Source organism: Saccopteryx bilineata, chromosome 3 (assembly GCF_036850765.1).
Source record: "Saccopteryx bilineata isolate mSacBil1 chromosome 3, mSacBil1_pri_phased_curated, whole genome shotgun sequence".
NCBI lineage: Eukaryota > Metazoa > Chordata > Mammalia > Chiroptera > Emballonuridae > Saccopteryx > Saccopteryx bilineata.
In genome coordinates this window covers 132,725,043-132,751,104 of record NC_089492.1, presented here as the reverse complement: position 1 = coordinate 132,751,104, position 26,062 = coordinate 132,725,043, and the positions used below count along the sequence as shown (strand labels likewise).

At 38.6% G+C, this 26,062-nt stretch overlaps 1 pseudogene; it reads left to right on the top strand.

Moving 5' to 3' along the window:
- The first annotated feature begins 13,289 nt into the window (after positions 1 to 13,289).
- Positions 13,290 to 16,965, top strand: LOC136330555 (T-cell surface glycoprotein CD1b-2-like; annotated as a pseudogene).
- Positions 16,966 to 26,062: the final 9,097 nt, after the last annotated feature.

The following is a 26,062-nucleotide window of genomic DNA, read 5'->3' as shown; positions in this document are numbered from 1 at the left end:
AAGACTGAATGTGCCCAGGATCATTGGCATCATCTCATGTCACTGTAGACGAGCCTAGGGCAATCATTCAAGTAGCAGGTAAACAGATCTCATTTTTTATGGACACGAGGGCTGCTTACTCTGCCTTGCCTGAATATTTGGGTTATGCTCATCCCTCAAAGATCTCTGTTGTGCGTGTTGATGGTCTTATTCTCCTCCCCATTTGCCATGGATCCACTGCCTTAATATACAGTGTCTCCTTTATACACATTTTTCTCCTCCAGCCTCAATGCCCCATGCTTATTTTAGGGTGGGACCTACTCCAAATGTAAAGCCTCTCTCTCTCTCCTTTTTGCCCACTTCTGTTATGAATTTACCTCTACCACCAGCATAGTGTATCCCAAAGTTCTTTTCACCACCCCAGAGCTGCAAAACTCCAAGGACCCCCTGGTTTCATCTCTCCAGGTTAAAGAGAACAGAGGTTCCATCTCCATACATGCTTCAGATGGCCCTTCCAGTCTATCTGAATCATTGCCAGAAATCTAGTATTGACATTAAGCTTGAGACAAAAGCTTAATATGCTAGAAACAGTGGTCATTGGGAATTGGACACTAGCTGCAGAGTATAGAATTGTGTGAATAATTCCAGTGCCATACAAACATTTCCTGAATGTGTGTGACTCCTGCTCCTTGGGACAGTTCTCAGAATGAAATGGGGTTAGGTTGCATTTATGAATAATATAAAGCTGTGATGGTGTCAACATGGACTTGGTAAAATTGCATTAACATGTTAAGGACATTAAAAACTACACAGATTTTATTTTAGATCCTTCTGTATTAGCTAAGAATTTGCTTGAGAATCTAAAAGGCTTTAATCCCTTCATTGTATTATGACACTTGTTTTGGTATCTGTTTGTATTGGCTATTTTAAATCAGATGAATATGAATCACAGCACATAAATAGAAGTTAAAAATAGAAAAGGGGGATATGTTGGGGACCAAAAAAGCCAACAGGATTTTTGCAGCTTAGATATTTGGGGGACAGAAGTATGGGGAACCAGCTGTAAGATAGCAGTCTGCTCAACCCCCCACCTCACTTGCCTGATTAAGTTGCAAAAGTCTAAGTCCTTCCCACACCTTCATGTTAGCTAATACTCATCCTACCCCACATGTTCCCCAGAAAGACTGAAGGTAAGTTTCTTCTATCCTTTGTTTAGCAAAGTTAAGATGTAATGTATGGTGGGGGTTTTCTGCACTTGGTAAAATTCTTGGGTTGCCTTGGAAACATGACCAGAGATCTCATTGATTTGCTAATGGCCCACTGTGCCCTATAAATAAAGGAAGATGTGATTTTGGGTCATGATCTGTTTCTGCTATCAGCTTTGCAGAGCCTTCCCAATCCCATTCTTTAATTCTTTAAGTGTAATTTTTTAATTCCATGCTGCTCCCACTCAGGACCTGGAATTACTAGTCACACTGGTTCACAATACTCCTGGGCTGGTCATAAACCAATTGCCACTGTAAATAGAGGTAAAGCCTGGGGTCCTGCCTGTCAACCAGAGACAATACCCAAGTCCTTGAGAGGCCTTGGAAGGAATCCAAGTATATTTGCAGAGTCTCAAGGAATATGACATTATCATCTCATACGGGTTGCCCTGAAACACTCTCTTACTCCCTGACAGGAAACTGGGAACCAATGACTACCAACCAGTACAAGAACTGAAGCAGTAACCAGGCAGCAGTAACTCTACATCCAACAGTACCAAACCCCTACACACACACCCAAGACTCCTGTCTGCTCAAGCCACTTGTTTGACTTGCTTGGACTTAAAAGATGCCTTTTTCAGTATAAGATTAGCTCCTGAGAGCTGTGAACTGTTTGCTTTCCAGTGGGAAGAGCCATCTACAGGAGCAAAGGTAAAGCACACCTGTACCCGACATCCACAAGGGTTCAATAACCCCCCCACACTATCTCTGAGGGAGCTCTTTCTTGTGACCTCCAGCAGTTTCCAGCACAAGACATTGGAAGCATCCTCCTTCAGAATGTAGATTACTTGTTGCTGGGCCACAAGACTGCAAGGATGGGCTCAAGGAATTGATGAGCTCTTATATCGTCTAGAAAAAAATAGATATAATGTCTCCAAGAAAAAGGCCCAGATCTTTCAGAGGCAAGTAAAGTACCTGAGATTCATTCTCCAGCAGTGGGAGAGAAGGCTAGAAGTGAACGGAAGCAAGTCATTCAAAACATCCTGATCCCACCACTAGGAGACAGATCAGAGATTTCCTGGGTCCAGTAGGATTCTGACATTTGTGGATCCCCAATTTAGAAGCACTGGCAAAACCTCTCTATGAGATCACAAAGGAAAGAGAAAAGGAACCCATGGAGGGGGGCCTGATAAGAACTGTGTTTTGCAGACTCTCAAAAAGGAATTGCAAGTTGCCCCAGAACTAGGCCTTCTCAATCCAACAAAACCTTTTATACTGTATGTCTCTGTGTTAACTCAGAACCTAGGACCATGGCCTAGATCAGTTGCTTACTTTTCCAAACAATTAGATGGGGTTGCTAAGGCTGGACCCCTTGTTTAACAACATTGGAAACTACAGCTATGTTAGTACAAGAGGCAGACAAATTAACTTTAGAAAAAGACCAAAAGGTGCAAGTACCACATGCTGTAGTGATTCTGATGAATGTCAAAGGACATCATTGGCTCACCAATACCTGCCTCACTACATACCAAATCTTGCTATGTGAAAGCCCAAGACTAGTAATAGAAGTGTGCACCACATTAAATCTAGCTACGCTACTCCCAGTGCAGGAGGAAGAACCATGGCACAATTGCCTTAAGGTGCTGATTCAGTGTATTCAAGCTGGTAGGACTTGCTAGACCAGCCCATGAGAGACCCAGACTGAAAGCTTTGTGTAGAAAGAAGCAGTTCTGTCAAATCAGGGGAGAGAGGCAGGCCGGGTATGCAGTGGTAACTCTGACTGAGACTGTGGAGGAGCAGCCTCTACCCCAAGGCACCTCATTCAATGAGCAGAACTGATTGCTCTGACTGGAGCCCTGGAGCTCAGTGAAGAAAAAAGAGCAAACATCTTTACTGATTTCCATTTTGCCTTTCTTACTCTCCAAGTATATACATGGGGCAATACTAAACAAATGGAATTAAATCAAATACAAAGTTATTGCATAGCAATGGAAACTGTCAAAAAAATAAAAATAAAATCCACTGACTGGAAAGACATATTCACTAATGATACATCTGATAAGGGGACATACCCAAAATTTATAAAGAACTTATATACCTCAACACCAAAAAAAAAAATCTAATTAAAAAATGGGCTAATAACCTGAATGCACACTTCTCCAAAATAGACATACAGATGGTCACTAGACATATAAAACAATGCTCAACATCACTAAGCATTGGAAAAATATAAATTAAAACCGCACGAAATATCCCTTACACCTGTCAGAATGGCTTTCATAAAAAAATCAACAAAAAACAAGTGTTGGTGAGAATGTGGAGAAAGGAAACCGTGTACTCTTGATGCAACCACTGTGGAAACCAGTATGAAGTTTCTTAAAAATATTAAAAATAAGATGGCCTTATGACCCAGTGATTTTACCTCTAGGAATATCACAAAAGAAAACAGAAACACTAATCTGAAATTATATATGCACCCTATGTTCATTGCAGTATTATTTTTTTTTAAATAAATTTTTATTAATGGTAATGGGATGACATTAATAAATCAGGGTACATATATTCAAAGAAAACATGTCTAGGTTATTTTATCATCAAATTATGTTGCAAACCCCTCGCCCAAAGTCAGATTGTCCTCCGTCACCCTCTATCTAGTTCTCTGTGCCCCTCCCCCTCCCCCTAACTCTCTCCCTCCCTCCCTCCCATGTCCTCCCTCCCCCCCCCACCCTTGGTAACCACCACACTCTTGTCCATGTCTCTTAGTCTCATTTTTATGTTCCACCAATGTATGGAATCATGTAGTTCTTGTTTTTTTCTGATTTACTTATTTCACTCCTTATAATGTTATCAAGATCCCACCATTTTGCTGTAAATGATCTGATGTCATCATTTCTTATGGCTGAGTAGTATTCCATAGTGTATATGTGCCACATCTTCTTTATCCAGTCTTCTATTGAAGGACTTTTTGGTTGTTTCCATGTCTTGGCCATTGTGAACAGTGCTGCAATGAACATGGGGCTACATGTGTCTTCACGTATCAATGTTTCTGAGGTTTTGGGGTATATACCCAGTAGAGGGATTGCTGGGTCATAAGGTAGTTCTATTTGCAGTTTTTTGAGGAACCACCATACTTTCCTCCATAATGGTTGTACTACTTTACAGTCCCACCAACAGTGAATGAGGGTTCCTTTTTCTCCACAGCCTCTCCAACATTTGCTATTACCCGTCTTGTTGATAATAGCTAATCTAACAGGAGTGAGGTGGTATCTCATTGTAGTTTTGATTGGCATTTCTCTAATAACTAATGAAGCTGAGCATCTTTTCATATATCTGTTGGCTATTTGTATCTCTTCCTGGGAGAAGTGTCTGTTCATGTCCTCTTCCCATTTTTTTATTGGATTCTTTGTTTGTTTGTTGTTGAGTTTTATGAGTTCTTTGTAAATTTTGGATATTAGGCCCTTATCTGAGCTGTTGTTTGAAAATATCAGTTCCCATATAGTTGGCTGTGAGTTTATTTTGATATCAGTTTCTCTTGCTGAGCAAAAACTTTTAATTCTGATGTAGTCCCATTCATTTATCTTTGCCTTCACTTCTCTTGCCATTGGAGTCAAGTTCATAAAATGTTCTTTAAAACCCAGGTCCATAATTTTAGTACCTATGTCTTCTTCTATGTACTTTATTGTTTCAGGTCTTATATTTAGGTCTTTGATCCATTTTGAATTAATTTTAGTACACGGGGACAGGCTGTAGTCGAGTTTCATTCTTTTGCATGTGGCTTTCCAGTTTTCCCAACACCATTTGTTGAAGAGGCTTTCTTTTCTCCATTGTGTGTTGTTGGCCCCTTTATCAAAGATTATTTGACCATATATATGTGGTTTTATTTCTGGGCTTTCTATTCTGTTCCATTGGTCTGAGTGTCTATTTTTCTGCCAATACCATGCTGTTTTGATTATCGTGGCCCTATAATATAGTTTAAAGTCAGGTATTGTAATGCCCCCAGCTTCATTCTTTTTCCTTAGGATTGTTTTGGCTATTCGGGGTTTTTTATAGTTCCATATAAATCTGATGATTTTTTGTTCCATTTCTTTAAAAAATCTCATAGGGATTTTGATGGGAATTGCATTAAATTTGTATATTGCTTTGGGTAATATGGCCATTTTGATTATATTTATTCTTCCTATCCAAGAACAAGGAATATTTTTCCATCTCATTGTATCTTTTTCGATTTCCCTTAACAATGCTCTGTAATTTTCATTATATAGGTCCTTTACGTTCTTTGTTATGTTTATTCCTAGGTATTTTATTTTTTTTGTTGCAATCGTGAAGGGGATTATTTTTTTGAGTTCGTTTTCTAATATTTCATTGTTGGCATATAGAAATGCTATGGACTTTTGTATGTTAATTTTGTATCCTGCGACCTTACTGTATTGGTTTATTGTTTCTAATAATCTTTTTGTGGAGTCCTTCGGGCTTTCGATGTATAGGATCATATCATCAGCAAAAAGTGATAGCTTTACTTCTTCTTTTCCGATATGGATGCCTTTTATTTCTTTGTCTTGTCTGATTGCTCTGGCCAGAACTTCTAGCACCACGTTGAATAAGAGTGGAGAGAGTGGACAACCCTGTCTTGTTCCTGATTTAAGGTAGAAAGTCCTCAGTTTTATGCCGTTTAATAGGATGTTGGCTGATGGTTTATCATATATGGCCTTTATCATGTTGAGATATTTTCCTTCTATACCCATTTTGTTGACAGTCTTAAACATAAAATTGTGTTGTATTTTATCAAAAGCCTTTTCTGCATCTATTGATAAGATCATGTGGTTTTTGTTCTTTGTTTTGTTGATATGGTGTATTACGTTAACCGTTTTGCGTATGTTGAACCATCCTTGAGATTCTAGGATGAATCCCACTTGATCATGATGTATTATTTTTTTAATATGTTGTTGTATTCGGTTTGCCAGTATTTTGTTTAGTATTTTAGCATCTGTATTCATTAGAGATATTGGTCTGTAGTTTTCTTTCTTTGTGCCATCATTGCCAGGTTTTGGTATGAGGGTTATATTTGCCTCATAAAATGTGTTTGGAAGTATTGCTTCTTCTTCAATTTTTTGGAAGACTTTGAGTAGAATAGGAACCAAGTCTTCTTTGAATGTTTGATAGAATTCACTAGTATAACCGTCTGGGCCTGGACTTTTATTTTGGGGGAGGTTTTTAATAGTTTTTTCTATTTCCTCCCTGCTGATTGGTCTGTTTAGGCTTTCTGCTTCTTCTTGACTCAGTCTAGGAAGGTTGTATTGTTCTAGGAATTTATCCATTTCTTCTAGATTGTTGTATTTGGTGGCATATAATTTTTCATAGTATTCTACAATAATTCTTTGTATATCTATGATGTCTGTGGCGATCTCTCCTCTTTCATTTTGGATTTTATTTATTTGAGTCCTGTGTTTTTTTTCCTTGGTGAGTCTTGCCAAGGGTTTGTCAATTTTGTTGATCTTTTCAAAGAACCAGCTCCTTGTTTTATTGATTTTTTTTATCGTTTTTCTGTTCTCTATTTCATTTATTTCTGCTCTGATTTTTATTATCTCCTTTCTTCGGCTGGTTTTGGGTTGTCTTTGTTCTTCTTTTTCTAGTTCCTTAAGGTGTGAAGTTAAGTGGTTTACTTTGGCTCTCTCTTGTTTGTTCATATAGGCCTGAAGTGATATGAACTTTCCTCTTATTACTGCTTTTGCTGCATCCCAGAGATTCTGATATGTCGTATTTTCATTTTCATTTGTCTGTATATATCTTTTGATTTCTGCGCTTATTTCTTCTTTGACCCATTCATTTTTTAGAAGTATGTTGTTTAGTTTCCACATTTTTGTGGGTTTTTCCCCCTCTTTTTTGCAGTTGAATTCTAGTTTCAAGGCTTTATGATCAGAAAATATGCTTGGTACAATTTCAATTTTTCTAAATTTGCTGATATTGTCTTTGTGGCCCAACATATGGTCAATTCTAGAGAATGTTCCATGTACACTAGAGAAAAATGTATACGCTGTCGCTTTGGGATGAAGTGTCTTGTAGATGTCTATCATATCCAGGTGTTCTAGTATTTCGTTTAAGGCCACTATATCTTTATTGATTCTCTGTTTGGATGACCGATCTAGAGCCGTCAGCGGTGTATTGAGGTCTCCAAGTATGATTGTATTTTTGTTAGTTTTTGTTTTAAGGTCAATAAGTAGCTGTCTTATATATTTTGGTTCTCCTTGGTTTGGTGCATATATATTAAGGATTGTTATGTCTTCTTGATTCAACTTCCCCTTAATCATTATGAAATGACCATTTTTGTCTCTGAGTACTTTTTTTCTGTCTTGTAGTCAGCATTATTAGATATGAGTATTGCTACGCCTGCTTTTTTTGGGGTGTTGTTTGCTTGGAGTATTGTTTTCCAGCCTTTCACTTTGAATTTGTTTTTATCCTTGTTGCTTAGATGTGTTTCTTGTAGGCAGCATATAGTTGGATTTTCTTTTTTAATCCATTCTGCTACTCTGTGTCTTTTTATTGGTAAGTTTAATCCATTTACATTTAGTGTAATTATTGACACTTGTGGGTTCCCTACTGCCATTTTATAAATTGCTTTCTGTTAGTTTTGTATCTAGTTTGATTCTTCTCTTTTGTTTTTCTATCATTTGTTTTTGTTTGTTTGTGTTCCATACTTCTTTCCTCTGTTGCTACCTTTTTTAAGTCAAGTGTTTTTGTGGTGGTTTTTTTAAGAGTGGTTACCATTAAGTAATGAAAAGGGTACCTACCATATTCATTGTAGTACCCTATCTTATAAGTATTTCTGCACTTCATCATCCTTTGCTACTGTTAATCTCCATCCTATCCCCCCTTTTTTTTCCTTTGTTGTCACAGTTTAAGTTTGGTTTTATTGTGTTCTTGGTGGAGCTGTTACTTGTGGTGTTGTTTTCTTTTGTTCTTTGAATCTGGTTGGAAAACCCCCTTTAGTATTTCCTGGAGTGGGGGCTTTCTGTTGATAAATTCTCTCATCTTTTCTGTATTTGTGAATATTTTTATATCTCCTTCATACTTGAAGGATAGCTTTGATGGGTATAGTATTCTTGGCTGAAAGTTCCTCTCTTTCAGGGCTTTAAATATTGGGGTCCACTCTCTTCTAGCTTGTAGAGTTTCTGCTGAGAAATCTGATGATAATCTAATAGGCCTTCCTTTATATGTTGTACTCTTCTTTTCCCTGGCTGCCTTGAGAATTTTTTCTTTGTCATTGGTTTGTGTCATCTTTATTATGATGTGCCTTGGAGTGGGTTTGTTGGGGTTAAGAAAACTTGGTGTTCTGTTTGCTTCTTGAATTTGAGGCTTTAGTTCCTTCTACAGTCTTGGAAAGTTCTCGTCTATTATTTGTTTGAGTATATTCTCCATTCCATTTTCTTTCTCTTCTCCCTCTGATATACCTATTATTCTTATGTTATTCTTTCTGATGGAGTCAGACAATTCCTGTAGGGCTTTCTCGTTTTTTATTATTTTTGAGTCTCTTTCTTCTTCTCTCTGTTGTGCCTCAAGTTGTTTGTCTTCTATTTCACTAATCCTATCCTCAATCTGGGCTGTTCTGTTAGCTAAGCTTGTTACCTCGTTTTTCAGCTCGTGAATTGAGTTTTTCATTTCTGTTTGATTTGTTTTTATAGTTTCAATTTCCTTGGTAATATATTCTTTGTGTTCATTGAGTTGTTTTCTGATCTCCCTATATTGCCTTTCTGTGTTTTCTTGTATATCTCTGAGTATTTTTAAGATTTCTATTTTAAATTCTCTGTCATTTAGCTCCAAGGCTTCCAATATGTTAAGTCTTTTCTCCATAGATTTTTCCACATCTATTTGTGTTACCTCTCTTTTTTTTGTATCCATAATATTCGATTTCCTCTTTCTTATCGGCATCTGAGGGTGGTCTTATTGATAGCACTAATTAGAATTAATAAAGAGTAAAAAGTAAAAAAAAAAAAAAAAAAAGGTAAAACACCCTACAAAAAAAAAAGTAATAATTTATTATTTCCCCCTTTTTTTCTCTCTTCTCTTTCCCTCCTCTTTCCTCCTCAGGGAAATATCATGCCTATAATGGAGGGCCTGATTTGGGGTGAAGAGTTCAAGGGGCAAAAAAAAGGGAGTAGGGACCTACTAAATGCAAAAAAAAAAAAAAAAAAAAAGGAAGAAAATCTTAGACAAGCATAAGCTGATTTGCTTGTATGTGATGGTCAACTAAGAGATATAATGAGAGGGATAAGAGGGAACCAGAAAAAAGGACCAAAAAAGAATAATAAAGAAGAAAAAATAAAAATAATAAGTAAAAATCTGTTGTATTAAGTGGAGCGAAGACTAAATACAATGGAGACCTTGGGTTGGGAGGACCCAAAATGCCACAAAAATAAACAAACAAGAAAAAAAAATAAAAACAAAAGCAAAAAAGAGAAATAAAGCCAAAAAAAAGCCTTGAGTCCCAAATTAACTAATTTGTTCGTGATTGAGGATTATATGGGAGGAAAGTAAAATGAGAAAAGAAAAAACGAATAGAAAGGAAAAAATAAGAAAAAGAGAAAAACGAAGGAAGAAATAAAATAGGAAGAGAAAAAAACAAAATAAAGCAAGACAAAAAAAAAAAACAAAAGAGGAGAGAGTGAGAGTTAAGTGTTTTGGAGTATAACCTTAAAGGACGGTGAGGATGAAGAAGAAAAATAAAATGCAACACTCATGGGTAGTGTAGTTCAAGAAAGGGGAAGCATAAGATGGGCAGAGAATAGAAGGACCGAGGTGGAGGAAATAAAGGCAAAAAGATAGAAGAAACAAACAACAACAACAACAAAAAAAATAGTGGATCAAGTTGTAAAGTCTGTGGGTTTTTCTTGATTTTGAGAGGTTAACTTCTTCCTTTTTCTTTTCTCTCCCTCTTCCTGGTCGGTGACTCTGTACCCCAGGCTCTGCCTCTGTGTCACTCTTAGGTAGGGATTTGCAGTTGATGGGATTCTATGGCAATGTCATATAATTGGCTTTAGTCTTGCTGGAAGTAAAGGCTTGTTGGCATTTGCAGTGTCCAACGATGAGAGAGTTTGCTTTCCTGGATTCTCTCTCCTAGTCCCCCCTTTCTGAATTAGCAGCCTGGTGATCCAGCTATAAGCCTGCAACTGCTTCTGCCTGGGGAGTAAGAGGCTCAAAGAGCTGGGAAATCCCCACTCTATCCCCACTCAGTGCAAGGCTTTGGGAAAGGCTCTGACAGTCAGGGCCTCCAGTGTAATCAGGCGGGGGTGGGAGTCAATTGTTGTCAAGGTGACTGTTCAGCGCCTATCATTTAGTTGGACCTCTCAACCCAGGCTTTCCACACTTTGTAGCCTGTTTTTGCAGGGAAGAAGAGGCACTAGTCTCTGCTTATGACTAGTGTAGTATAGACCTTATTATCTGCCAAGTCCTTCTTGTTAGCATTTATCCCTAAATATGGAGGCTCTATTAATCAGAAGTTGCCCCCGCCCCTTTAGCGAGAGGCACTAAAAAATATCACGCCTCTTGTCTTGGAACGCTGAATTGAGAGAGATCTTATCAATTAGAACCGAGGGTGCACAGATTTCATGGGTTAAGCTAATTTCAGTGATTGGGTCGCAGCTGTGCTTCCAAAGGTATTTTAGGCTGCCTGCGCGCGCCCCTCCCCCAACGCTTGATTGTTAGCTTGAATGGCTGGGTGAGGTGCCCCGCCCACGGAGAGAATCTCCCAAGCCTCTCCCGCTCGCCCCGCCGCTGGCGGCTGGACCGCACCAGGCGCAGGATAATGGAGTCCCCTGGGTGTGCGGGCCAGCAGGGCGCCCTGGGTGCGTGGAATGCCCAAGGCACGCGCGCAAATGGGGCGCTCCGGGCACCGGTGGCCGGCGACCCCCACTCGCAGTGTGCGGGCCGCTGGGAACGTCAGCGGTGCTCAACCGGACCGGGCGCGCGCGCGGCTGCTCGCGGTGGCTCACGGCGGCGGTTCGCGGCTCGCGGTGGCGGCTCGCGTCGGCCGCTCGCGGTGGCTCGCGGTTCCCAAGTATATGGGCTGACTCACCGCAGGCGCACTCCCTTGCAGTTTGAAAGAACGTCCCTGTGGTAGATTCCTCCACACCCTCGTCTCTCAGATTCAAGTGATAACAGTCCTTTCGCTATCAGTTTGTGTGGAACTCCGGAATGCTCCAAGGATAAATTTTTCTGTTTCTAGTTGATAAATTTGTTGTGATTTAGGGGAGAGCTGTCGGACGCGCTGCTCACGGCGCCATTTCCGTGACGTCACTCCCATTGCAGTGTTATTTACAATGGCTATGATTTAGAAGCAGACCATCAGTAAACAAGGGGATTAAAAACCTGTGTTACTTTTACACAATGGAATAATAGCCATAAAAAGAAGAAAATCTTACCTATTGTGACAGCATGAGTGAACCTGGAGAGTGTTACATTAAGTGAAATAAGCCAATCAGAGAAAAACAAATACCATATGATCTCACTTATATGTAAAATCTAATGAACAAAATAAACAAACAAATAGAAAAAAGAATCATATTCTAGATACAGAGAATGGAATGACAGTTGTCTGAGGGGTGAAGGTTTGGGGAGGGGGGCCAGGGTGAAAAAGGTGCAGGAAATAAGCAGAAAAATAAAACCAGAAAACAAACCGATAGACAAAATAATATAAGTTATCTCTGACTTAGTCTGAAGCTATCCATAGCATATCTCCAAAGTTCTGTTTGTCTCAAAAATTTGTTACTCAAACTTCCAAAGGTCAAGAGCTACTGAATAGAAAGTCATGTACTAGTAGTATATGCAAATTTCCTTTTCAACAATTGCTAAGGCATAAGATAATTTTACTTGGAGAATAAATAATAAGCTAGTATTTACCTTATTAATTTTAGAATTTGGGTCTGCAGTACTTTAGTCGAAGCAAATGTTTAAATGTTTTCCCTTTGGGGCCTCAGCCCAGTATCACATCATCCTGACAAAGCAAGGTCGCAGGTTCAATCCCTGGTCACGGCCCATATATAAATCAACCAATGAATGCATAAGCAGATAAAACAACAATTTAATGTTTCTGTTTCTCTTTTTATCTCTTGTCTTTTCTCTCTTTAAAAGTGTTGGAAGAACTAAAAACATTAAAAACATGAAGAAAGTGATTGTTTTGCCTTTTGTAAATGGTCACCAACACACGCCATACAAATGTAGGGCTAGGGCAATGAGACAAGGGGATAAAATGAGTAGAGGAGCCATTGAGAATGCGGAGAAGAGGTAAAGGCAAAGAGCAGGAGAAGACAAGGTCATGCTGAAGAAAGATTGAATTGTATGGATGAACGAAAAGAATTTTCCTAAATTAAAGCAGGTGATTGTGTAACAGTTTCTTCCAATGTAACAGATGTTACAATGAAAGACTTAGGAGGCAAAATAACCTTTTAAACCACATAGTGGGCACTGGCCAGTGGTACAGGGAGAAGAGCATCGACTTAGTGTATGGTCATCCAGGTTTCAATTCCCAGTCAGGGCACACAGGAGAAGCGACTATCAATTTTGCCCTACTCCCTTTCTCTTTTCTTCCCTTTCACAGGCAGTGGTCCTATTCGTTCTAGCATGGCCCTTGGTGCTGAGGATTGCTCAGTTAGAGCACAACAGCCTCAGGCAGTAAATATATTGTAGCTTGGTATTCAATTATCAGCTCCTGATGGGGTTACTTGATGCATCTTACTCGGATTGCATGTGGGAGTTGGCCTCAATATCCAAACCCCTCTTCTCTCATCTAAAAAAAAAAAAAGAAAGAGAAAGGAAAAGAAAACCATATGGTGGCTTTTTCAAGGTAGTATAGAGAGAGCTGAGATCAGGAAAACAGCAGTAAGCCAGGAAGATAAGAAGAAAAATTTGGAATTCAAGAGCTAGATTGGAAATGGCAAGCAGAATGGGAGGGTCAAGGCTGTGGGAGACACAGCTTCTTTATGATGTCCAACGTAAATGAGGTAGAATTTTGTCCCTGGAAGAGGAAGTCACTAAAGAGGACTGAGGAAACAACAGTTTGCTGAGTTCGAGATCAAACACCAGCTTTAAGTATCAGAAATTCTATCTACTGGTGAAATGCTGCTTTTGCCACTTCCGTTGCTATCAGATCTCATCCCAGGTGGTGACAATGAGCACAAACACGAGCAAGGTAAGAGTAACCCTGGCCGGAACTCTGGGTGTGGGAGGTCTGGGTGAAAGCATGCTGTGCATATCCCTGAGGGTCTGCGCCAGCTGGTCTCCAGCCCTCTTCTCCTATATTGGATGCTGAGGATGGAGCCAAAGGCCCTGGCACAGGCAAATGTTTCTGCCATTTTGCTGTTCAGACTCTGCTTTTTTTTCTCAATTTTTCTGGTTTTCATTTGTTTTTCCCCATCCTCTTCTTCTTCTTTCTCTTCACTTTTACTATCTCTTCACTACCCACAGCTTTTCGAGAGCTAACCTCTTTCCATGTCATCCAGATATCATCATTTGTGAACAGCGCCTGGCAACAAAATCAAGGCTCAGGCTGGCAGAATGATATGCAGATTCAAGGCTGGGATAGCAACTCAAGCACTGTCATTGTCCTGAAGTCTTGGTCCAAGGGAAACGTCAGTAGTGTGGAGGTGATTGAGCTGGAGGAAATATTCTGGTTCAATATCATCTGACTCCTTCAGGTAGTACAGGATCATGTCAGTGACTTCCAGATGACGTGTTAGTTCAGTCCCCTGATCTGCGTAGATTATCAATAATGCCTCTATCTCTCTGTCTCTCTCTGTCTCTCTGTCTCTCTCTGTCTCTCTTTCTAGATTCATGCTACTGCACCCCAGGATCTTTCTCTCCTCTTTTCCAGTTTAGTCAACTGTATGTGCCCATTTATCTAGAGCAGTCCTCCTCTTAGACTCCACACTTCCACAAAGTACTTCAGATTTCTCTTGCTTCTTTCACTCTTATCTGATGAAGATTCCCCTTTGTTTGTGTCTCTTTCTCTCTTAAACACCAAGCAAAAAGCCCTCACTTTTCTTGCCCTGTGCCTGAGTGAACTAAAGTGTGATTTCTTTTAAGTCCATCTCCTCAGGCATCTCCTGCCTGCTCCTCCTCTCAATATAATTCTCCCATCATCCTGGAATGTGTACTTCCTCCTGACTTCACCACCCTGCTCCTCACATTACCCTTTTCTTTCTTCTCACCCACTGTTCTTTTACTACAACATCTCTTCCCCACCATTTATGACATGTATACATTCCCCTGTTCTGTACTCGTTGAAAAGTCTCTGAATAGCCCTGGCTGGGTAGCTCAGTTGTTAGAGCATCATCCTGATATGCTAAAGTTGCAGGTTTGACCCCTGTCAGGACATATAGAAGACTCAGCCAATGGGTGCATCAATGAGTAAAAAATAAATTGATGTTTCTCTCTCTCTCTCTCTCTCTCTCTCTCTCTCTCTCTCTCTCGCTTTCTGCAATCAATCAAGCAATATTTTAAAAAGAAACATCTCTGGAAACAGTTATATACCACTTGACACTGAGGACATGTTCTGAAAAATACATTGCTAGACAATTTTATTGTTGTGTAACTATCACAGAGTGCATTTAAACAAACCTAGATAGGGTAGCTACTGCACATCTATGCTATACAGTATATTTTATTGCTAAATAACTAAAACCCAGTATTGCACATTATTGTAAAAAATATATAAAATATTAAATCAAGCAAGAGAAAAAAATATCTAATCAAGTGATGCAGTAAATATGAGAGGCATAAAATTATTGCTAATCAGCATACTGTGTTTCATAAACTTCTTTTTCGTAAGTAGAAAACGTACATTCTAAAATAGCAATTAAAAGAAAAATAAACACATAAACCAGTAGCAGCATTTACTATCATTCTCATGTATCATGTACTGTATATATTGCATTGTTATTGTCTATACAACCAGCAGCACAATGGAGATTTGACCCCATCATCACCACAAACTCGTGTACATTATGCTGTTATCATGGCAAAAAGTCACTAGGCAAATAAGAAATTTTCAGCTTCATTATAATCTTACGGGGACTACCTTCTTGCACATGCTTTGTTGTTAAGTAAAAGTCATTGTGTGTCACATGATGGTGCTTGATTGGCTTTTGGCTTCATTTCATTTCTCAAACCTTTCTCCCCAACAAAATCCCAAACTCTACGTGTATCTCCATCCCTATCCTTCTTGTTGCCTTTTAAATATCTTTTTTCTGTTTCTCTTGTATCGAGATCCCTTTGAAAACCAGGCTATAGCCAGCTGTGAGCTGCATTCTGGGAGACCACAGTAAACTTCTTGAGGGGAGCTTTGGGAGGAATGGATTTCCTGAGCTGCCAGAATGATTCATGTATGCTGCCACGGAGAGCGCCCGCAGAGCAGAGAGGAACTGCACACTTCTCTCTCAGTACCGAGATATCTCTAGTATCATAAAGAAGCTCCAGTCAAGAAGGTGCTCTTGATAACCATTGGGCATTCTTGATGCACGGAAGGCAGAACTGCAGAGACAAGGTTAGTCCTGTTCTTTCCCTAAAACATTTCTATTTCAATTTAGACCACCTTTAGGAATTCAAAGGTATAAGGTGCCTAAAAAAGGAGGGGCTTAAGCAAAAAATTATTTGGTTTCCAAATGAGTGGGAAGGGTCCTCAAACTACTGTGTTTCTGAGCCCCACTGCTCTAGAATAGAGTCATAATGTGACACTGTCCTGCTCCTTTCTGCCCCAGTGAAGCCTGAGGCCTGGCTTTCCAGTGGCCCCCTTCCTTTGCCTGGTCATCTCCTGCTAGTGTGCCAGGATTTTACCCCAAACCTGTACAGGTGATGTGGATGAGGGATGAGCAGGAGCATCCAGGAACTCATCAAGGTGACATCCTGCCCAATGCTGACGGGACGTGGTACCTCCAAGTAACCTTGGATGTTGTGGCTGGGGAGGAGGCTAACCTGAATTGCCAAGTAAAGCACAGCAGCCTGAGAGGCCAGGACATCGTCCTCCACTGGGGTGAGAAAGAACTGGCCCTGGTGAAAATTGGAGGAGATGGTCCACAAACATGGAGAGAGGGGCGAGCAAAATGGTGAGACTTAGTGGGTGTGACAGAGAAGCAAGGAGGGAGGGAGAGAAAAAAGGAAAGAGGAAGGAAAAACAAGAGAGAGAAAGAGATAGATGAACTAAGGCAGCAATTTTTCACTGGTGTGCTGCAAGAATTTTTAAACACTGTAATATCTGACTATTTAGTCAGGGGCAGTGACCTTTTTTTTTAGATTGTTAAATAAAGAAAGAAATAACAACAGCAGGCACAATATAGCCACCAGGTGTGAATGAATCAAAATTATACTTATTTTTTTTGTCTGATAAGAAAAAATATATTTTTTTGGTGTGCCACAGAATTTTAGTACTTTGTGCCACGAGATTAAAAAGGTTGAAAATCACTCACTTAAGGTATAAAGGTGGTAAGAATCACAGACCCATAAATTGGGTGACGTGAGGAAAAGAAAGTGGTAGAAGATAGATGTGGATGATTGTGTTAGAGAATCTGAGAGGGGACGTTGGATTTGCCTTTGCATCAAAGCAGATTGTGATGGAGCTGACACTCAGGTGAGCAAAGGAAGGGCAGGAGACTCAGCAATGGGCTTGGCAGTGACATCTGTGTGTCTTCTCCCAATTGCCAGGACATCCTACCTCTACCACGGTGATAATTTTAGCAATAATATTGTCCATCTTCATTTTTTGATTTGTCTTGCATTATGGTATCTGAGGCACCAATAAGTTTCTTAAAACCATTCTTTTCTGTCCACCTTTCATTCTTTAATACCATTTTCATCTATTTACATCACTTTAGCCTCATTTTTTTTCAATATATTGAGTTGGCATGGTTTGCAAACCATGCAGATTTCAAGTGTCCAACTCAATATAATACTATCCACGCACCACATCATACCCAACCCCAGCAAAGTCTCTTTCTGTCCACCTTCCCTCCCTTTGCCCTCCTCCCCCTCCCTCCACCACCGTTTCCTTCTAGCTATGGCACTCTGTTGTCTGTGTCTATGTGTTATGTATTTCTATTCTGGGCTAATCCCTTCGCCTTCTTTGATCCAGTCCCCTCTGCCCCGTCCCTCTGACAGCTATCCATCTGCTCCTGTGTCCCTGCCTCTGCACTTTCCCCCACTTCCCACCTATTCATGTAAATCTGTTTGGGTTTTTTTTTTTTTTGTATTTTTTCTGAAGCTGGAAATGGGGAGAGACAGTCAGACAGACTCCCGCATGCTCCCGACAGGGATCCACCCGGCACGCCCACCAGGGGCGACCGACGCTCTGCGCACCAGGGGGCAATGCTACGCCCCTCTAGGGGGTCGCTCTGTTGCGACCAGAGCCACTCTAGCGCCTGGGGCAGAGACCAAGGAGCCATCCCCAGCGCTCGGGCCATCTTTGCTCCAATGGAGCCTCGGCTGCGGGAGGGGAAGAGAGAGACAGAGAGGAAGGAGAGGGGGAGGGGTGGAGAAGCAAATGGGAGCTTCTCCTGTGTGCCCTGGCCGGGAATCAAACCCAGGACTTCTGCATGCCAGGCCGATGCTCTACCACTGAGCCAACCGGCCAGGGCCGTAAATCTGTTTTTTAATTGTGGTAAAATATGTACAATATGAAACTTGCTATCTCAGTCATTTTTAAGTACATAGTTTAATAAGATTAATTACACTTTTTTATTGGCACAAACAATCTCTAGTATTCTTTTCATCCAGAGAAACTAAAATTGTATACACATAAAACAAGAGCTTTTCATTTCTGGTCATCTAGGCCCAGACAACCAACATTCCACTTTCTGTCTATATAATTGTGACAACTCTACATACCTCGTGTCAGTGGAATCATCAATATTTGTCTTTAAAACTGGATTATTTTATTTAGCATAATGTACTTATGGTTCAGCTATGTTGTAGAATGTGTCAGAATTTATTTTGTTTTTAAGAAAGGCTGAATAATAGTTGCTAGTATTTATTTACGTGTTTGTTATCCATTCGCCTGGCAATGAACATTGGGGTTGATTCCACCTTTTGATCATTATGAATAAGTCTTCTACGAAATGAATGTACAAATATGTCTTATGCAGAGCTAAAACTGCAAAACTGCTTGTGTTCTTACCAGGTCATATCAGAGTATTACATGAGCTTTCAGCATGCCTCCTTTCCATTTGGAATAGATACCCAGAAGACCAGTAACTCAAGTTGTCATCCCAGGAATCAATCTTAGCATACTTAATAAAATAATTATCATATTTGACCAACTTGAATTTTCATAGATTGTGAGATATATCATAATTAACAAACTAACAAAAAAATAATTAAGAACTGTGAATTTATTATGAGATGATATCAGTGATCTTTCTGTTTTAAAACTTATTTTTCTACTTGTTCTAAAAAAATTTGTGAAAGCAACCTAACTATAATTATGCTGGAACAATGGTGTTTGCAAAGATACTGATCATTGTTAATGTAATTTCTGTGCCTCTATCATGATGCATTTGTAACCCTCAAGGCCTATTTGTGATGCTTCTTCCTCCTTCCCTAGTACTACAGTGTTAATAACATTCCCCTTTCTGGTGTCATGCAGAGATCCACTTTTCTCTGTGTCCTCAACATTGCAGTGACTTTTTTGTACTTGTAAGTGCAAAAAATAATTCTTCTTTCAAGGGATCCCTGGCTTGATTATTAACTTGTATATATATATTTGTTCAGCAAAAATAATCTGAGTTGATATAGCTGCCATGTAAATATGTAAATAGGTTTTCTCAAAATAAATTTTTTTTCATTTATTTTTTAAGTTGATATTCTATGTATATTTTCCTCTTATTAAAATATTTCTCACATAGCAAAGAGTAGATATACCATGTTCTTTTTTCTGCCCTGACCCCCTCTGTGAAAACCCCTCATGCCCATACTATATAACTAGAATTTACTTAGAAAGATTAATCAGAATAGAATCCTGCTAATTTTTTTTGTAAGAATGAGTGAGAGGTAGAATGTGTGCTAGATAATAGTGCAAGAAAGTTGTTAAACAGGTTAAAGTCAATAGGGCTTTTCTTGCCACAAAGACTTTGAGATCTTTGTATTGTATTGATTTATTTTTATCTTTGATTTACATTTATTTATTTGGTTTTTTGTTTGTTTTATTTTTATTTATTTTCCTTATTCTATAGTTTTCTAAAAACACCATTTTAAAAATTCAAATTAATTTTTCTGACCAGGCAGTGGCGCAGTGGATAGAGCTTGGACTGGGATGCGGAGGACCCAGGTTTGAGACCCCAAGGTCACCAGCTTGAGCATGGGCTCATCTGGTTTGAGGAAAGCTCACCAGCTTGGACCCAAGGTCGCTGGCTTGAGCAAGGGGTTACTCAGTCTGCTGAAGGCCCATGGTCAAGGCATATATGGAAAGCAATCAATGAACAACTAAGGTGGTGCAACAAAAAACTGATGATTGATGCTTCTCATCTCTCCATTCCTGTCTATCCCTCTCTCTGAATCTCTCTGTCCCTGTAAAAAAAAAAAATCCAAATTAATTTGATTAAAACAGCAGCAGGTAGAGGTGGAGAGCAATTGAGTATATTTTCTTATAGAACTTAGAAAGGGAAATCTAAGCAGGCAGAACTTTTGGAGAAGCTATAGGGACTGTAAGCTGATTCCCACCTGGAACTTCCAGGACAATGTTGAATTTAGGAGTTGGGAAGAGAAGCAAATAACTGAAAATATGTTTTTATCTTTTCTCAATTAGAATAGCATGTTACTTCTCCAGAATGCATTAAACTCCACCTCATCTTTTAGAGTAGCATATTGTTGTATGCTTGACTGCATCCTCAGCTACAGTATGGGGTCCTAAACATTTTGTGTTTTTTGAAGTGTGGACTATGAGTCACTACCAGCAGTAGTACCTATGAGTTTGTTAAAAAAAAAAAAAAAAAAGTAATTTTCAGACCCCACTCTAGACCTATTACATTAAAAAAAACACCAAAAATGGAAACTAGAAACTTGGTTTTTAACAAGTGTTCCAGATTATTCTTATATACATTGAAGTTTTAGAACTCGTGGTCTAAAGATTTCTTAGCCTTTCACTATTGACATTTAGGGCCAGATGATTCTTTGTTATGGAGGGTTGTCCTGTGCACAATACAAATTTTAGCAGCATCTCTACTCACCAGATGCCAGTAGTACCTTCCCAATTTTGACAAGCAAATATATCTTCAGACACTGACAAATGCCCTGTAGGGGGCAAGTTTGATGGCAGATGAGAGCAGGCTTAGTTGGAACAATTTGTTCACAGTGTGTATGCGATGTAATCTTCTCCAAAACAGCTGAAGCCAACTGATTATATTTGGTGGGTGAGAAAAGAAGGGGTCTTTACTGTCTGAATGGTATGCCTCTTTCAACGCCTAAGACTGCCGCAGAATTTTGTTCCATGAGTAAAGCTGACCAGAAATAAAATGCACAAATAAAACAGAATGGTAAATTCACAAAGCCAAAGATCAAATCCCACTCTACCTGGAGACTTAGTTACCTCTGGATACCTTACTTAAATAAACTCAGCTTTCATTTTTCTTTTAAACCAATTTAGTTGAAACTTTAAATTCCTTTAAAATTCTGGTATTTCTCTGGTGTCTCATGTCTTGCAACAGTCTTTTCATATTCTTCTTTACTTTTTCTGTTTTCTTTGCTCTTCTTATTCTCCTTCCTGCCCCAAATCAACATCTCTCAAAGGTGATTGCTTGAACTCATGATTGTCTTCTAAATGTCCTCATCTTCAAAAATGTTAATTTACCCATGATTTTCACATAAACTCTGGATGAATGACTTTTAGAAAGAGAATTTCAGTTTCAAAATATAAATACATGAGCTTTTCAACTTTCTTTTTCTGGTGACAGTGTGTTCATGAATGTGATTCTGTGTTCCTGTGATTTTTGCTAATATAAAAAATATATTAAAAATATTTATACCTGGCTCCCAGTATTCATGTTAAATTAACTTATGAAGTTTAAGATTTAACTGTAGATCTTCTTGGATATTCTATGTATACTTTTATGGCATCTTTAAATATGGAAAATCCAGTTGTTTCTTTTGATTCTTTATTGCATTGTCTTGCCTAACTGCACTGGCTATGAGCTCTAGGTACCCTTAGAGTAAAACTGACAGGTGACATTCTCATCTGTTTAAATATACTAGATAACAATTATTCAGGAGTTAACATTAGTTATAATAATTATTGTTGTGTTTTTGGAATATTTTTTATAAAATAAAGAATATTTTCTTTCAAATTTGCTAAATGTTTATTATTATTACTGTTAGTATGAATAGCTATTGAATTTTATTAGGTGTTTATTTTGCTTCTCTTGAAATAACAAGGTATTTTATATTTTTTTGTTAATGTAGCAAATCACACTTACTGATAATCAAATGGTAAAATAAGATTGTGTTTGTGTAACATATTGGTCTTGTTCATAATGTATGTATGTGGATTCAGTTTACTAATATTTTGTTTATACTATGTTGCTAGTTATTACTTGTCAAGAACTTTCTTGTCAAGTAATTCTGTTAAGGATAATTTACCTCATAAAATAAGTCAAAAATAGATATTTCCTATGTTTCTATTCTCACAGAAGATTGGTGGGGTTTTTTATTATTATTATTTAGTATAATTCACCTGTGTAGCCATATGTGTTGAGAAATAACTTTTGGGGGTTGAGGAAAGTTCAAAGATAATTTTAAAAATATGTATACTTTTATTCAAATTATATATTTATTTTTGTGTCATTATTGCTATGTTGTGCTTTTTAAAAATTTGTCCAAGTTTCCCAGTGTGCAATTTATGGTTGGCTCTGTACATAATTTTTATTTATTATTATGTTAATGACTGGAGGATTCACAATTATGTACCCTTTTTACTAGAGTTTGAAAATTTGTACTCTTTCTTGTTGTTTCTTTTTCTAATTTTGACAGGAATTTAACAATTTAAATTTTTTTTCAAAAATTAACTTTTGACTTTGATGGTTCTATAATCATATTTTTTCTTCTTTTGCTAGTAGTAATTTGTTTTTTAAATTAAATTTATTGGGGTGACAGTTAAGAAATTATATGAGATTTACTGTACAATTCTATAGTACATTATCTGTATATTGCATCATGTTCACAACCAAAAGTCAAATCTTATTTCATCACGACATACTTCATTTAACCCCTTTAATTTTTCCTACCTTCCCACCCCTTTTCCTCTGGTAACCACAATACTATTGTCTGTGCCTATGAGTTTTTTGTTTATTTGTTTTTCTTATTTGTTTATTTGTTGCATTCAGTTTTGTATTCCAAATGTGTGTGAGATCATATGGTTCTCGATATTTTCTGAATTACTTTGCTTAGCATAATATCCTCAAAATCCACTTATGTATTTTATTTTCTCTTACAGCAGAGTAGTATTTTATTGTATATGTATACCACATCTTATTTATCCAATTATCTATCAAAAAATGTTTTAGTTGTTTCCATGTCTTGGCCACCAGGAATAATGCTACAATGAACATAAAGGTGCATAAATCTCTGCAAGTAAATATTTTCAAATTTTTTAGGTAGATATCCAGAAGAGAGATACTGGGTCATATGGTAACTCTATTCTTAATTTTTTTTGAGAAGCCTTTACACTGTTTTCCATAGTGACTACCAGTTTCCATTCCCACCAGCAGTGAATGAGGGTTTATTTTTTCCACAACTTCTTCAACACTTATTGTTACTTGTTTGGTTGGTAATAGTCATTGTAACAAGATGAGATGCTGTCTCACTGAAGTTTGATTTTTATTTTCCTAATGGGCAGTGAAGTTGACAATCATATATCTATTGGCCATTTATATGTCTTCTTAGGAGAAGTGTCTGTTCAGGTCTTCTGCCCATTTTTATTTGGTTTGTTTGTTTGTTTGTTTGTGTTGAATTATATGAGTTCTATACATATTTTTGAGTTTAACCCTTTGTCAGAGTTGTTTAAAAACATCTTCTTGAGAGAGAGTGATGTCAGAGAAATGGCGCCATAAGGGGTGCTCCCAATTCTCCCCTTGAAATTTCAACAAATTCAACAACTAGAGACAGAGAAACAATCTCAGGAGCATATGAAATATACACACACTGGACAAAGGTACGATTGGGCAAAAAGATGGCTGAATATATAACCCTCTCTGAAGGAAATAGGATAGAGAATGGAATATTTTGCTTTCCTTATTGATCTCAGGAAGGGCCACTTTCACCTGGAACTGAGAGAAACAGAGGATTTGGGGCAGAGGGAAGAAGCTGGGCTAGAGAAGATGATCAAACAGAAGAGAGAGCAGCTCATCTTGAGATTGTGGACACAGGGCTAGTGTGGGCAGCAGGCTCCAACAAAGGTTCCTGGAGTGGGTTGCCTGCGGAGGCCAGCGCCAGAGCTTTTTGGCCTTTGTGCACTCCCAGTCAACAATCACAGGCAGTGTATGAGTGGCTCCACCTGGTGCCTCTGGCGTGGGCATGTATGTTCATGGGAGGAGGGGTTAAGCCTGAGATTGTCAGCAGTGGACTTTTATGTGTGCTGTAGCCAGCATTTCTGTGTGATCCTGGCTCCCAGACCAACAGCACAGGAAGTGCACAAAAGCCAGGATCCCCAGGCCTGGACCTGTCTGGGCAAGGCGCCTCCACAAGCCAATACAGGTTATAAAGTGCATTCCTGCAGAACAGAACTCCTAGTGCACAGTAGAAGTCATGGATGCTAGGTGTGCACATAGCTTGATGTGGGCACAAGGAAGATAAACCTGTGGAGATTAGACCCGCAGAGCACTGAGGCATACTAGACATGCCCAGGGGCCCTTAGAAAGGTGCATGATCAGCACTCGGCTGCTTGCTCTGCCTGCTTTCACTGGCGGCTCTGGCTGGAACAGCCTTACCCAGAACTGTGCTTTGAGCAGTGCTGGAGGAAGGACTTGACAGTGCTTAGAGCCTTTTGCTCTGCAAGCAGTGGCTGGGCAACTTCACAGCTAAGTCCCCAGGCTGCTAGCTCAGGAGGGAGAGATGTGAGGAGAGGCACCTGGAAAACTAACTGACTCTCCCATTTTCGAGCCTGAAAACCCTAACAAGCCCCAGCTACCAAGAGGACTGAGGCCCAGTTTATGTCATTGCCATAGCAACACAACAGCAAATTTCTACTCAAGAGCACCACAGAGGCAAAACCTGTAGTATAACGCCACCTGCCAGAAAGAAAAAGAAAAAAAAGAAGAAACTACCTCTCAAAATCAAGAAAAAAATATACTTTTTATAACTTTTTTTCATTTTTTCTTGGTTTTTTTCCACTTTGGTCATTTTATCTTCTTTCCATCTTATTCTTTCCTTTTCCTTTTGAACTTCATTATTCATAGGTGTTACATTTTTCATTCATGTTTATTTTTAAGAAGATTACATTTCAAAAACCTTGTTTTTTTTCTTATTTTCTCCTTTTATTCTCTCTTTTTCTTTTTCTCTCATTCGATCATCATTTATCAACAAATTATTTTATTGTGGATTCATATTTTTCTTTGTGGCATTTTGTGTGTTTTTTACTTCATTTTTTTTTATCTTTTTGTCATTTTCCCTCAGTTCTGGCTCCCCGTTCTATGTAGTTTTTGTTCCACTTATCATAATAGAATTTTCATTTTTTCACTGTACCTTTTTCAATATTTATTTTATATTTTTAATCATCTCTTATTAGTGTTATTAATAATACCACTCTCAAATGTCATTAAGAAAAAAGAAATCAAATATCATGGATACAAAAAACAGAGATGTATCTCAGATAGATGATGAAAAATCTCTAGAAAAAAAATTTAATTGCTTGGAAACCTTGAAGATAAATGACAGAGAATTTAAAATTAAAGTCCTAAAAATACTCAGAGAAATACAAGAAAGCATGGAAAGGCAATTTAGAGAGTTCAAAAAACAATTTAATGAACAAAATGAATACATCACCAAGAAAGTTGAAACTATGAAAACAAATCAGAGATAAAAAAAAAACTCAACACATGAACTGAAAGATGAGGTAACAAGCTTAGCTAACAGAACAGGCCAGATAGAGGAGAGAATTAGTAACATAGAAGACAAGCAACTAGAGACACTACAGAGAAAAGAAGAGAGACTCACGAATTTAAAAAAAAAAAAAAGAGCCAGACCAGGAGGTGGCGCAGTAGATAGAGCATTGGACTGGGATGCGGAAGGATCCAGGTTTGAGACCCCAAGGTCACCAGCTTGAGCACGGGCTCATCTGGTTTGAGCAAAAAGGTCGCTGGCTCCAGCAAGGGGTTATTCAGTCTGCTGAAGGCCCACGGTCAAGGCATATATGAGAAAGCAATCAATGAACAACTAAGAAGTCGCAATGCGCAACGAGAAACTAATGATTGATGCTTCTCATCTCTCTCCGTTCCTGTCTGTATGTCCCTGTCTATCTCTGCCTCTGTAAAAAAATAAAAAAAAAGAGAAAGCCCTACAGGAATTGTCTGACTCCATCAGAAAGAACAACATAAGAATAATGGATATATCAGCAGGAGAAGAGAGAGAAAAATAGAATGGAGAACATATTAAAACTAATAATAAACTAGAATTTCCCAAGCCTGTGGAAAGAATTAGAGCCTCAAATCCAGGAAGCAAACAGAACACCAAGTTAGGTTAACCCAAACAGACCTAATCCAAGACACCACATAATGAAATTATCATAAACCAATGACAAAGAAAAAATTTTCAAGGCAGCCAGGGAAAAAAAGAATACAATATTCAAAGGAAGGCCCATTAGGATATCATCAGATTTCCTAGCAGAAACTCTGAAAGCCAGAATAGAGTGGACCCAAATA